The sequence below is a fragment of the Pogona vitticeps genome, chromosome 4, assembly GCF_051106095.1.
Source record: "Pogona vitticeps strain Pit_001003342236 chromosome 4, PviZW2.1, whole genome shotgun sequence".
In the NCBI taxonomy this organism is placed as follows: Eukaryota; Metazoa; Chordata; class Lepidosauria; order Squamata; family Agamidae; genus Pogona; species Pogona vitticeps.
Window position 1 is genome coordinate 141,741,984 of NC_135786.1, and position 14,882 is coordinate 141,756,865.

The following is a 14,882-nucleotide window of genomic DNA, read 5'->3' on the forward strand; positions in this document are numbered from 1 at the left end:
CCCTTTAATGCAGCCTCAACATATGCTGATGCAGATCTCCTCCTTTGGAGGTGGCAGGACATGCCTCCATAAATAGAGCTGCACCTCGCAGGGTGAGAAACGTGTGCCCCCTCCACTTCTGTGTCCCTGCTCTTGCTGCTGGTTTTTGTAGCCCTTTAAATGGTCTACCTCTGCCCAAACCTTCACTCTTAATGCTATCAGTCACAATAGTCCTTGGATGTTCACAGGATGCACATCTTTATCCCTGTCCTTAATTTTAAACCCCACATATTCTACCCAATCCTTGTGTAAGGCTCCAACAAACACTGCCAAAGATTCTGGATTATATTATAGATACATACTGAGTTCATGTGAAAGCTTTACACCATTTGTTATAGAAGGCATAACATCAGTCAGGAAGCTAGACAAGAACTTTATTGTTTCTCTTAAACAACAACAGCAACAAAAACATACCTGACTCCTCCCAGATACAACTAAGTTCAGTGTCATCCAGTGACTAAACCAGATGACACTGAATCTAACAAGACTAGTGCATTGCACTAATGGAGTGGCATATAAAACAAGCAAACTTTACAATGATAGGTACTACGCATACATGTAATGACACTGTTCACCTATGTGAGTAAACTAGTAGTGTTCTTTGTTAATGTCTAATGGACCCATCTAGCAATACTTCACAAAGAAATATGAGCACTGCTGGGTTAAAGTTAAAGGAAACTGGTTCTCCAAAAGGATAAGCTTTTGAAGAATCCCTTTGTTTCCTTGAAAACATGTTGAATAATAATATGAGTATGTGGAGCATATCTTTATCATAACATGTTGTTGGAGTCCTCTTCCTGCTGCTCTACTTCTACACTGGTTTGTACTCTTGGTGGCAGGATCAAATTCCTTTGGACTGCATAAGCGATTGCTCTTTCTAAATTTTCAAAATAGCTTCTCAAATCTAGTCACTTTAGACCTTTTCAGATGTTGGGATTCTGAAGGGATGCAAAATATAGGGGCAAGATAAGATGGAATTGTTTCTGCAGTTCCTGATCTCTGCACATTGTTTGCCTCTCTGTGTACATGTACAGCATGTACAACCTGCACACAAATAGGCTCTCTCCATCTACACTTTGTACTTAGGACTAAACAATACGTGGAGTTCAGAAATGGCGCAGCAGGCATGATTGTTCTTTCCTTAACCATTCACTAGTTCTGGACATATTTAGAAGATCTGAAGAGCAAGAATCACTTCCTAGTCTGAGCCTCTGAATTTCATTATATTTATCCCAGGGTGGTTTACAGTGCAAATTAAAACAACGGTGGTAAAATAAATAATTACAGTCAATAAACAAATAGCCCAATTAAGTATCAGTGAAAGCAGCGGTGAAAACTCAATTCCCAGTGCTTCAAATATAACTAAGATGCAATTCATGAAAACACCTCAGAGAAGAAAAATAGCTCCAACTTAATGATTGATTATGATGACAATAATGATGATGGCCAAAATCCCATTGCATAGTATTGGTAAATCACACTAACTTTTCCATAAGTTCCATTGATTCAGAAGACAGTAAGGGCGGTGCAGAATCTCCTAGAAGGAATAGTATAACCCATTATGAAAACTGAAGCTTCTCTTGGAAACAAAGCAAACTAAGGCCCGCGGGTCCCTGAACAGTAAAAGTCTGTAAAAATAAAAATTACATGAGAAAAAATGAACTGAAAAGCGTAACACCCAGACTCCATATATTTCAAAAGATAACCTTGCATGCTTGGTTAGTTTCCCCCTCTCTAACAGGAACTCAAAATTGGACCTGCCAGAGGTAAACAAAATAGAATTTTCTTTACAATGTGAGAGTGAAGATGAGTGTGAGTGTGATTGAGTGAGAGTCTGAGTCTCCTTATCTCAAGCAACAGTCGATTTTTGTTCCATTGACACATCTAATTTTCCTGCATTCTGGTTAGCTTCCTTACCTTCACCCCTAAAATCAGTTATGTATTGAAAGCTGGCTAGTTGGGAGCAAAAGCATATTGCGCTCTTTTTCCATTCCCAGAAAGTAAGTAATCCCTTTGTCCTGCAGCACATGACGAGATCTTAGCATCCTATCAGGGTACACTCAGCCTGGAGAAGTGTCATTGAAAGTATCCAAACTTGTAGCCTGCCCATACTGTTCTACTGTCTTCCAGCTCAGCCAAAGCCTTGTCATCACAACAATCATCTGTCTTTTTAAAAAAATATAGAATCCTCTGCTCTTTTTGCCAACAGGAAACAGTCAATTGTGCTGTTCATTAAACAAACCAAAGATTTTCTCAATAGGCAGGCTAGTCCACAGGTTAGTAATCCAGGCCATAGGCCATGTATCTGTAGGCCAGTTCAATCCACGTACCTACAAACCTTCTGTCCAGTGCTCCCTTGTATCCGAAAAGTAGGACCTGATTAATACTTACTATACAAAAGTAAGCCACAGTTAGAATAGGCCCATCTGAATTAATGGATCTTATGGAGGATATGACTCAACAAATTACTATTGATTCAATGTGACTAAATTTACTAAACTAAACAAGAGAATTTTGGTTATTATTAATATTAATTATCCTGCTAGCCTTAAGGCTTCTTCAGGGAAGGAGCTCCAAAATGCCATGGATTAGAAAATCCTGTCTTTGTTACCATGTGGTTGCACTGTGATGATGGTGTCACTCTGGCAAGGACTCCAATGAAAAAGTTTAGCATTCAAGCAGGTTGTTGTGGGAGAAGGCAGTCCTTAAAATCCTAAGTCCAAAAAGGTAACATTTAAAATGAGCAAGTTGAAGTGAGCATGGAAATGAAATGGTATAACATTTCTCAAAATTGGTCAGATATATTCCCAGTGACCCAACTGACCATTCCAGAAAGACACTTTTCACCTATAGAGGACTGTGGAAATGGAATGAGACTGCGTTCAGATGTCCTTTTTCTTGTGTGCTGAAAGAGTTCTTACTGGATGAAACCAGAGGTTTCCAGATAGCCCTGCCTATCAAACCAGAGGAGATAAACATACACCCTTGGCCTTCAAAAAGGATTGCTAAGCATCTTCCCTCTCCACATAAGGATAGTTTTATAGCAGTTTGAGGCATTGCTACCACCATGGCCCAGAGAACTGTGGCATTTTGAAGAACTGTCTCAGTTTCTTAACTCTGCTTTTGTTTCTATCTACAGTGGTACCTCACTAGACAACGACCCCACTAAATGACGAATCCGCATAACAATGACTTTTTGCAATCGCTATAGCGATTCACAAAACAGTCATTCCAATGGGCGATTTTCGCTTGACGATGATTTGGTCCGTGCTTCGTGGACTGTTTATTCGCAAGATGATGATTTCTACAGCTGATCGGTGGCTCCGCAAAATGGCTGCACTGTGTTTTCTGGACCCATGCTTTGCAAGACAGCCATTTTTACAACTGATCGGCACTTCACAAAATGGCTGCCCTATAGGCGATCTTTGCAAAACGATGAGGTATTTTCCCCATTGGAACGCATTAAACGGGTTTCAATGCATTCCAATGGGGAAATGGTTTTCGCATGATGATGATTTTGCTAAACAGCGATTTCTATGGAACGGATTATCATCGTCATGCAGGGCACCACTGTATTTACCTTATTTCTTGACTCTCTGTGTGCTTTGATCACACCTTGACTTTCTGAACATTGGTTTTTGCTATTTCTTAATTGCAGTGCCATTCCATGTGTATCACTCAGGACAATCACTCAGGATTGTCTCATCTTCTGCCTGTCACTTATTTCCTGGAACCTGGGCATTCTTTTACTTGCACTTGTTCTACACAGACCAGTCTGAATCAGGCCAGTCTCCAATATTGTATTCATGCTTATCTTTCCTTAGGCTGATACACTTTAAATTATCCGAAATTTTAAGAAGTCTCTCACAATGCAGGAGGCTTACAGAATTTTCTGGGGATTAATACTGCTCAAAGAATACTACATGAATAAGTTATTTTGCACTTATTCATCCATAGATAAACATTAAATAATAGACTTTTTTTAAAAAATAGACTAATGAAGTTTAAAGTTTCTGAGTTGTGCATTTAAGAGCAAATTTGTAATCTCAAGAAAAAGGTTTAGAAATTTGAACTGTGTATAATTTATATAGCCTTTCAAAACCTTACAGATGTAGAAATGCTGTGTAAGTATAAATGTTAATGAAACAATACAGAACACCCACTCCCAAACTAATGTATCTTCCATGTTACCTCCCAAATAATGATTTGACTCTTAACTCTTTGGGGTTTTAACTGAATTTTAAAAATGGTTAAAATATGTATAGTTATATCCTCAGGTACCTCATTATTGAAATATTTTCTTTCGCATTTCCATTTGGTTTCTATTCACTGTGTATTTTATTCCTGAACCTCATTTTCATCAATTTATGTGATTTTGGTAGTTTCCATGTTATTTTAAAATGTATAGTGTACGGCATGAAGCTCAAACCTCTCCTGACCCTCCTGTCATTCTTTTATTGATTTTTTTCGGTATGTATAATTACAACTAAACTGGGTTAAATAAGGTCCAAGCAACCAATTTTGAAGTCAGAATGATTTTGGCGCAGGACCAGTAGCATATGCTTCGAGTGATGTACACTGTTTCATGTCAGTTCCTGGTATCTTCTATTAAAATGATTCCAGGCAGCAGGTGGACTGGGGAAAAAAAGCTGCTTTTTCACACAATGAGACTACAAGCTAAGAAGGATCAATGGCAGGGATAAGAAATTTCTATCTGATGGCAACAAATTTCTCAGCTGATCTGCATTTTTCTTCTGGTTGTGAACATGTTGCTTAACAACTTATTCCCCTTGCTCCCCCTGCCTTCTGAGAACTCCTTCTGTGAAGATCTCTCTCTGACTTTGTCATGTTAAAATCAAATTTGGGTCTTTCTCATATGTGTGAAAGAAATTTAGTATAACACCAAACACTGCAGGGCAGACAGTTAATTTAATTTAATTTAACTGTGTGCATTTTATTTAATCATGCTGTAAACGGCAGCATTGCACTAATGGAGCAGTATACAAATAAAATAAAATAAAATACATTTACTGCACCTAATTCCAAAGAAAAACAATTTAAGACTTGAATGGTACTGATATGGTCCCTCTAAGAAAAATGCATAGGTATTAAAATGCTTTTAAAGAGATGTAAAGTAAAAGTATACATGACAACCAGTTGATTACACCTGCTATAGTCAAATCCCTTCTCCTCCTCCGGGTCCCTGAGTCATATAATTAATCTTGGCCTCTAGAGGCTAACATGAATTTTGTGGCTACCCATAACTAAATCTGGTAGTCCAGATAGGCGGGGTATAAATCAAATTAATAATAATAATAATAATAATAATAATAATAATAATAATAATAATAATAATAATAATAATAATAATAATAATAATAATAATAATAATAATAATAATAATAATAATAATAATAATAAAAAGTAAATTGTTTGTATGCATATGAATATCACAGAATTTGCTATGGGCTGGCATGCAGGAAGGTTTTTCTTTTAAGTGGAACTCTTTCTCCAGTTAAAAAGAAAAGAACTTGGTTGTTGTGGGTTTTTTGGGCTCTTTGGCCGTGTTCTGAAGGTTGTTCTTCCTAACGTTTCGCCAGTCTCTGTGGCTGGCATCTTTAAGAGGCCGAAAAACTCACAACAACCATTAGATCCCGTCCGTGAAAGCCTTCGCGAATATAAAAAAGAACTTGTTTGTGAAAGAAGTAGAGAAGGAGATGAACAGGTGATATACTTGGAGAATTCCAAGCAGGTGCCCGAGAAATTTGCAATTTAGGATTTGGGTTCATTTGTTTGGCCCATTCCTAATTAATGGTCTGAGTCCGCCTTAGTATGTGAAACCTGTGTACTCATATTATCCTTACGTCTAATCCTGACATATTTTTATCCTTTCACAGACATGTTGCAATATTTAAGTATCTGAGATGAAAGAAACTGTAGTTTTACTGCGCTTGCCTTTGGTTTGTTGACCACTGGCGACACTTGGCCATTTGTTTGATCCAGTGAAGGTGACTGCCACAGGAACAGGGAGCAAGGCAATTTCTGGTGGTTTCTTTCTTGCCCCTAGAGGTTTGACCCACTTCTTAAAGGTTAGGGATCTCTTCAAAACAGCATTGAGATGACACTAGGGGCTGTAGGAAGGCAACAAATCACTGCAACAAGCCTCCTTTTCCAGTCTACTGATGAAAGGCTCTGTTGGATCAAAGAGAGGGACAGATGTCTGATACCACCCTGTAGAAGTTTTAGTTCACTTGCCATCACATGCTTTTTCAGTTTGTTGTTCACATTTTTATCTAGCCATTCTTTAGCATCGTGGCGTGTTTTAAGATGGGGAAGAATAGTTTTCAGTTTCTTCTGCTTTCAAAAATAGACCCGAGGATCAGTTGTCTCTGAACATATGCAGAAGGCTTCCTACCATTCATATGGCATTACTTTCTTTTTTAAATGAAGTTAACAGTACAGTTAAAGGCAAGTGTCACTGACTGAGTGGGGCACGCTTCTGAGCAGAGATTATCAAAACTACTTTTTGGAATTACAACCACCAGAGGTTCCTAGTCCACATGGGAAATCTTCAGGCAGATTTGTGGGAGTTTGGGTGCTGTGATCCAAAAAAAAAAAAAAAAAAGGTTTCAATTTCTGCTTCTAAATAAGTGGGTATAGGAGGGATGAAATTCAAAGTGACCTCAAACAGATGGCCACCTCCTTTCCCCCCCTTTCAATATACATACCCTTCAGCCCCTGCACTCTGCTCCAAAAAGCTAACATCTGTTCAAGAAAGAGAAGCCATGAAGCATGATTTGCTAGGCATTGTCCCTTAATACATGCTTGGGCTGTTCTAGGCACTCCAGTTGTGAGCTACCCCTTTAATATTTTAATTGCAATGTCACTTATTGGGGGTACACATGGTGTGCATCCATGGATGTTTGTGTGGTGCAGAGATCAGTGTGGCTCTCCATATTTTTAAATCGCTTAGGTTCCAAAATGTCATTTCAATCACAGTTGTGCCTTTAATAATTTGCTCAACATAGTCCTGCATGTTCATTTCTTACAAAACAGTTCTGCAGTTAAGTGACTACATGGTTTTCCTCATATCTCAGCTTCTGCAGGGAGAGACTTACTTGTTAATAAAATGAATGCTGGGAATTTCTGCTAGCTAATGACATGAATACTAGGTAATGGAACACAATTTTGATAACCAGACAATTTGGAGTTATCTCTTCCACTTGAGACAATCTGAAAATAAGCCAGAGTATCCACTTTTCCTCTTTCTCATTGAGTTTTCTCCTCCTTATTCAGAATTCTCCTCTCCCTAGTATTTTCTTTGCTTACATACTAGGGAAAATAATTCTCCTTCCCTGACAATCTTACTCTTTCTATATCTACTGTCCCACACAGTGAGTATTGGTGTCTGTCTGTCTGCCTGCCTGCCTGCCTGCCTACCTACCTACCTACCTACACACACACACACACACACACACACACAGAGAGAGAGAGAGAGAGAGAGAGAGAGAGAGAGAGAGAGAGAGAGAGATGAGTCAGGAGGAGAGAAGGTTGACCAGGCAACTGGGCTTATAGAGAACTTTTGTTGAAACATGGAAAGTCCACGAAAGACCCATCCCAAAGTAGTGGCAAGCACTGAAAATAATATTCCAGCTTTTACTCCAGGGGCTGGCTTTTTTTTTTCAGGTCCTTTCATTTTGTTTTCTCCATTAGTACTTTCTCTGGTACAAGCCTCCAGCTGCAAAGAATTCTTATAATACGACAAGACAGATGACAGAGAATAAATTCGAAAGTCCTTAAGAATCCTCAAAAATACTTCAAAAATTTAAGGAAATATGGTAAATTAACCAAATAACACAATTCCATTAAAGAAATCTTACAGGGACACACACACACACAAACACAGGCCAGAACAAGACAAAGATTAAAGTAATGCACACTGTCCTCTCTCCTAAAAAACAAGAAAAGTAAGGAAGCAAATAAAGGCAATAACTGCTAACTCTGTCACACCAAAATGACTAAGACATGGGGAGATTTCCCTAAAATGTTGAAACATTCACAGTGGTGCTTCGCAAGACGAATTTAATTCGTTCCGCGGTTAATGTTGTCTTGCAAAAAATTCATTTTGCGAAACACGTTTTCTCATAGGAATGCATTGAAATCTAATTAATGCGTTCCTATGGGCAAAAAAAGTCAGAACAAAGTCAAATTTGGTTTACAAAGGGTTTATTAGGTGCTCTTTAAAGCCATACATATTGTGCAGATGATTTTTAAAAATTTCAATAAAAAACGTTAACTTTTTAAACATCATAGAAAAACATTTAAAAATCAGCAAACATGAGACAGGAACAAAAAAGGGAAAACATTCATCTTGCGAAACACGACCATAGGAATATTTGTCTTGCGAGTCATCAACCCCCCCATTACCAAAACCATTTGTCTTGCGAGTTTTTTGTCCTGCGAGGAATTTGTCTTGCGAGACACCACTGTATCTGGAAAATCTGTCTTTGTAGAGGGTATCACCATTTGATAGCTGGTGCCACTGGGTACCCCCTCCCCCATGCATCATACTATTCTCCATCACCTTTATTTAGATGCTGGTCACCAGCTCTGTATTGGGAAACAAAGAAGTGGCAGGAAACCATCAGACATTGTGGGCACAGACCATTGCAGAGATGGCAGCAGGTAACCCCAGTCATGACAAAGAGTTACAATAGAAAGCATGATCAAATGTTACTATGATGACATGATCAGAATATTTAGACTTGATCATTCTTTCACTAGGTGGTGTGAGATCTCTGCCTGTTCCTGACTTTTTCCATCTCGTTGCTGGCTTTTTCTGCTCCTTTCTCATACCCTTCTACTTCTTTGTCTACCACCTGATCTCCATAATCTCTACCTGATTTGGCATTAGGCCAGTCTAAAATACTGACTGAACACAACTGAAGTTTTTGTGATCACTGATAAGGCTCTCCCTGAGATGCTACTCTCCACAGTTTTTGTTTATCTGCTCATGTAACACAAGATGCAGTTGTAGCCCAGGTGTAAGCATATTGCTGTTACCCACCTCATTATCAGATAGATTGTGGCTGTGCCATGCATTCCTTCTTCTGCTTGCCTGAGAGACAAAAAGAGATGGGACTTGTACCAACATAATTTTTGTAGGTTTCATTGACACTGACTAATATACAGGTTGCCGGGAAAGGAAGGATTGATCATTGTGACCTCATTCTGAGGTCATCTGCCTGGACAGGAGACACAGTTGTGAGCTATTGCTGATGCTGCCAAGAAGAAATTAGCTACATGAAATAAATTAAATATTTTGACTAAGAATGTGCATAAGGAATTGTTTTGTATTTGTTTCATTTCAGGTCCTTTCAGGAGATATCTCTTTCATTTTCATATTTTTCACATACTGATCTTTTTTACATGAAAGTTTTTGGGGTCATTTGGTTCATGTTTCCCATTTGTGTTTTCTCGCACCCCAAAAAGCCTACAGAACATTTTAAAGTTACTCCAGGAAACCAGTGAGACACCCCGTGTGTCAAAATAGCAGAATAATTAAAAAAAAAATACACACACACTCCTCTCCCCAAAGCTATGAAAAGCAAGTAAACATAGACAAAATCAAATCAAATCAAATCTGCAAAATAAGAAAATGGGGAGATTTCTCTGCCACACACTTCTTTAAAGCCAGGCAAGAAGGAGCAAAAATAATCCAAAGAAATCAGACAAAAATCCCTCTCAATAATCAAGGGAAAAAGGCACAGAGGCAGTTGTGAGAAGGCAGCCCAAAATAAAGGGCACAAAGAATTTAAGAGCACACTGTAATCTCACTTACAAGGAATTAAAATTTTTTGCTTCCCCTGACAGATGTTTTAATAGCTACTGACAGTTGCCCTTGTGACACTATTGGACGAAAAATTTACTGGGCAATTTCACAGACAAAGGGGGGGAAGGTTACATAAAGAAGAGCAACATTAAAAAATGGAACTTTGACGTACCCCTCTTTGTTAATATAAATATTTTGTGTCTAAGAGGCATCTTTTCAAGAATCTATGAATAAACAAAAGCAAGAAAAACAGCTTGTATTTTTGTTTTGGGCCTTTTTAAACACAAAAGGCCTAACCCTAGTTATGCTCTAATGCAGATGTTACTTGAGTGAAGAATAAGAGCTAGGTATTTGTTATCTTTAGAGATTGATACAAACTGCTCATTTGGCTGTGTGTGCCAGTTTGGCCATTGGCCCAACAGGTATTCAGTGATTCCAATATGGTTCCAAACCCCCCGCCCCCCGGTGGGCACCCACTCAGAAGCAGTGTCTGGAGGAGGTGGGGCAGACACTGCTTTAGAGATTACTTTGACTGCTTAAGTAATTAAAAGTTATGGGCTGTTCTAAAAGACATTGGAGTGACACAACATTTGATTGTTTTGATGCATGACTTATACACTGGACAAGAGGCTACTTTTAGGACAGAATATGGAGAAATAGAATTATTTCCCTTTTGCAAATATGGTCAGACAAGTGTGCATTTTATCTTCTTGTCAGTTTAGTCTGTAGGAAAAATATACCATACAGAAAGCTGGATTTGATTCAGATCAAGGAAGGGTGGAAATTGGTGGAATAAATCTCAGTCAAGATATGCAAATGACAATTTACTACTGACTGAAAATAGTGATGACTTGAAATGACTGTGTGGCGTTCGCCCTTGTGGCCCCTGCTTATTTTGCCCATACAAAGGCTTACGTCATTTTATCTTCTCGCTGCTACCACTTGTGGCATTTACCCAGGGCGCTTGTTTAATCTCCTTTAAACATAGGTTCACGTTCAGGATGAATTCCCACTTTACACGCTGCCACCAGGTATTATTCACCTGATACCAATTATGTATTTCAGACATGAGTGCTGCCAAGTATAACAGGTTTATTGAACTGTTGAGTTGGAGAATCAGAGGTTTAAATTACAGATGTTCTTTTATTGTCATGTAAATCACAATGGGTAAATCACAGATGCTCGGTATCGTTCATTAAACAGGACTGGTTTATGCATTGGTTTAATAGTACTTTTATTCAGAACAACAATATAATTTTACTAATTATCTATTCTCTATTACTTAGAACTCTTTCTCTATTCTCTTTATCATTCCAATTGTTCAATCTATGTCTCAACCTTCTCAATTTACTCTCCTAACTCTCCCTCTCCAAATCACTATCTATCTTCTGCTCCTCTCTAACTCCCAACTGTCATTTTTCACTCAACTGTCCCTTTTGACCCCACCCCTCCTGTCCTATCATTGGCTCTTCCCTTTGGAGCTTTCATGATGGACAGACAAGAGTGACGTCATGTGTTGGGATTTCGCCACAGACTGCTAATGACACTGGAAGAACAACGTACAAAAGCAGGGTTGCAAATTGGAAGACAAGAATCCTGACTGTAGAAAAATGATGTAACTTTAATATTGAAATTGAAAACGTCATAATGGTGAAATATTTTCCATGTGTTTATTTAATGATCATCACTCCAAATGGGGGCTTCAGCCAAGAAATCAGAACTGTACTGAGATCCTTCAAAGTACAGATATGACACTGAAATAGTTCTCTTGTCTGCATTCACAACCAATAAGACATGCCATTCGCAATAACTATTGCTGATATGACTGCAGGGCAATGACGAAAACTCAAAGGAAAAATTGGATTAATTCAAAATGTGGCACTGGTGGCAAACTTTACAGAAAGAGAAATGACTGGGCATAATTAAATTCATGGGATTGCCTTCAGTCATAAACATCATAATGGAACGTAACAACAAATAAGTATTGATAATGAATTGATTGCTCCAAAGAGACACTGTGTTGTAAAGGAGGGGAAATGTCACATTTGTTCTGCAATATAGTTTGTATCTGGTGTCCAAGTAATGCCTCTACCCAAATAATACTTAAAAAACCCACAAATAGTAGCATCACTCTGACGAGAAGATAGCAATTTGGGGGAAACTGGTCTGGGTAAGTTCTGTTTTAGCCCATTTTTGATAAGAACTTTCCTAAATTCACAAATTCCTTCATATTCAGGATGGAAATAACACAAAACTGTAGAAAAAAAAGTGGAAAAAACCAAAATAGCATATTTTCATCCATCTATGCTAATGCTGTGGGAATGCTATTATTTTAGGTCACTGCAAGGATGGGCAAAGTGTAGCCCATGAGCCACAATTAGTTTCCAAAGCCCTTTTATACTGCCTGTCCATGCCTCCCAATGTTTGCTATGCTTTTCATTGAAATTCTTTTCTTTTTTGGTTCTATGATTTGCCACTAAACTTTGGAAAACCAATGGCACAGAGACTATGCATGCTTAATAGATATTCCTATCCTGAGAAAGGAGATGCCAATAACCATAGCAAAATTGTGCTAATTTCAGATGTAAATACTGTGATTTCAAGATATTATAACAGTTTGGAATCAAATTGTTAAATAGGCTGCTTACCTCACTAGGACTTATGAAATGCTTTCCAACTTTAATTTCAACAGGAAACCACAAGTTTATAGGTTTTTCCTCAAGTTTCACTAGCAGTTTATTTCCCTTTACCCCTACTGTGATTCAAAGAAGCTTAAGCTTTGCATGTGATTTAAAGTCCCTGATTATTTATTTGGACAGGTTAACTACCAATAATTGCCACTTACATAATTTGTACTACACTAAGCAAAGTTGAAGTATGCAGTATGGTTCCTGTAATGGTCAGGGTACTGATTGAACCAGTGAGCCACACTACCCAGCTATTCCTGTAGTGGGTGAGGCAAAGAGATTTAAATGTGGTGATGGCTGGAGGAATTTACCCATCCCAATAACCCCTCAATACTCCAGTCTAGGTTAACTGAATAATGCTTCTGGGGAGTTTCAAAAACTACAAAGATAAGTGCTTTGATTCTCATGCCAACCCTTCAAGGTAGAAATACCATCACACCACAATATATACAGGCTCCTGGCAGATGATCAAGGCAAGGTCTAGTTTAAAGTACTACAAGCCAAAAAGCTACACAATTGACTGGAGAAATTTTGTACATTTTACTAAAGATAGAAAAAAAGACAAAAAAGGGGAAAGTTTCAAAAGATCTCAAAAGGTTTTTTAAAAATCAGAGGTATTCTGGAGCAAATAAGCAATAAAAATCTAAGGTAGAAGCAACACAGAGCAAACGCACCAGAAAATAAGAAAACTAACTAAATTACATAGTATTTAGCTACTAGCAAAGTTTCAGCATGGTCTTAGAGCATGCAAAGAGTGCATCACTTACATCATAGTGTAGCAAGATTTAAACTGCATTTTGTATATTTTAGCCATAAATATGTTTTATGAGCTGGTCATCTGACCGTAATAAATAAATTCATTCAGTATAGCAGGACAACAATTGAGCATAGCATCTCCTGACAGATAACTAAGCCAACTAAAGTAAGTTTTGAACTACTTTTTTATACCTTATCCGCCACCTTCCAGTTCTTTTCAGATGGTTCACCCATCAGGTTTTAAATTCCATTAAATGTTCACAAAGACAAGAGCAGTTTCTGCCTCACAGCTGAAGTCATTCCCAATTAGCACAGTACCAAGGAACAAGCTGACTCAGTCTTGATGTTTTAGCCCTACAGATAAACCACAGGAGGTGCTTCCATTTCTTTGTACGCAAAAGCAGCCTCCTTCCTTTCTCTCAGCCAGCTGTTCCCAGGCACTGAAAAAAGTCAGATTTTTCCCAGAAAGGTTTCCCAATCCAAGTTCACAGTATCTTCACAGTTCCCAACATGGACTGAATTTTTTTTAGCAAGTTAAATGTATTATATCATGACTTAAGTGTATTTTCCCCCTAAATTTGAATTTATCTTGAGTTAATTCTCAGTGTCTTTTGGGAGAACATTATGAGATTTCATTATAATAGCAAAAAGATTCTACTTAGTTTCATCCCCTTTGCTTGTGCAGTTTATGAGCAGTGCGCCAGGCTGAAATATTGCTCCCAATATGCTCCCAGTATCCATGCTGGCTAGAGGTTTCTGGAGGCGGTAGTCACTCGTCATACAGTTTGATATGTTCTGGAGCTGTAGTTGGAAAAATTAACTTTTTTGATTTCTCATCCAGCTGCAAGTTTTTCAGTGTTTAAATAGTAAAAATCTAGGTTTGGATCCCTGCTCTTCCAACCATTTAGCAGGGCTTTAGGGGTGTTATTACTTGTTTCCCTGAGAGTGTTTTTATTTAAGCCATATGGTAGAGATATACAACATGCCTTCTCCTACAAGTTAGGAATAGCTGTAGATGTTGAATTCAGCTAATAAAAATTTGGAGGAAGGAATTTTATTTGAGCCTGTGGTTTTTTATTTTAAAGAATAGTTCGAATTTTGTAATTCAAATTGGGATCAAAGTGCTAGAACATTAAGAAAAATTGAACATGAAGGAAATCACCACTGCAGACTGGCCAACCAATGGTTAGAACATAGAGCACCTGCCATCATTACCTTATGTCGTCTCCTTCACAGAGTGCGTGCATGTTCAAGCTTTTTTCATTTCCATTTTTGCATTCAATAAACATAGCATTTCTCAACTTCAGCCCTGTATAAAAGTGTTAACTTGCAAAAGCTGTGCTTCATGTTCAATGCCTTGTGATATCACAGTGATCTCACTGTCTGACCCATTCTTGTACCCAATGCTGCCCATGCTGAAGGTGCATGAAACTGATGAAGTCACCCTCCCTCCTAAAATTGGTGCCTGCCTCTCTGTTGATTTTTGCCATGTAGCCCGGCCTATGACAGAAGACGAAGCCACAGTGTGCTCCACTATGTCATACTAATTATTTTTCAAAGTGCTTGCT